Source organism: Arachis ipaensis, chromosome B06 (assembly GCF_000816755.2).
Source record: "Arachis ipaensis cultivar K30076 chromosome B06, Araip1.1, whole genome shotgun sequence".
Classification (NCBI taxonomy): Eukaryota; Viridiplantae; Streptophyta; class Magnoliopsida; order Fabales; family Fabaceae; genus Arachis; species Arachis ipaensis.
Genome location: NC_029790.2, coordinates 114,563,672 through 114,563,979, shown reverse-complemented (window position 1 = coordinate 114,563,979; position 308 = coordinate 114,563,672).

Here is a 308-nt window from a genome sequence, read left to right as displayed (position 1 = left end):
ACTGGTTCAAAATTTTATTCATCATTTTTCGGTCAAATTAATTTATTTAGCCTAATTTTGACAAAAAATAATACGATTTAATCGATTATATATATTAAATTTTAATTATTAAAAAATCTCTTTAAAAAAAGACATTTTAAACATCTTTATCGGAATGGCTCCTTAAAAAAATGTTTAATTATCTTTTAATAACATGGCAATAAATTGACATATGGTACAATTAAATTGAACTAACAAAGTAGAATATTTAATACCTTTTAAATTGCTTAGGAATGTGAGCAACAACTAAATTTAAACTATAAATTCTA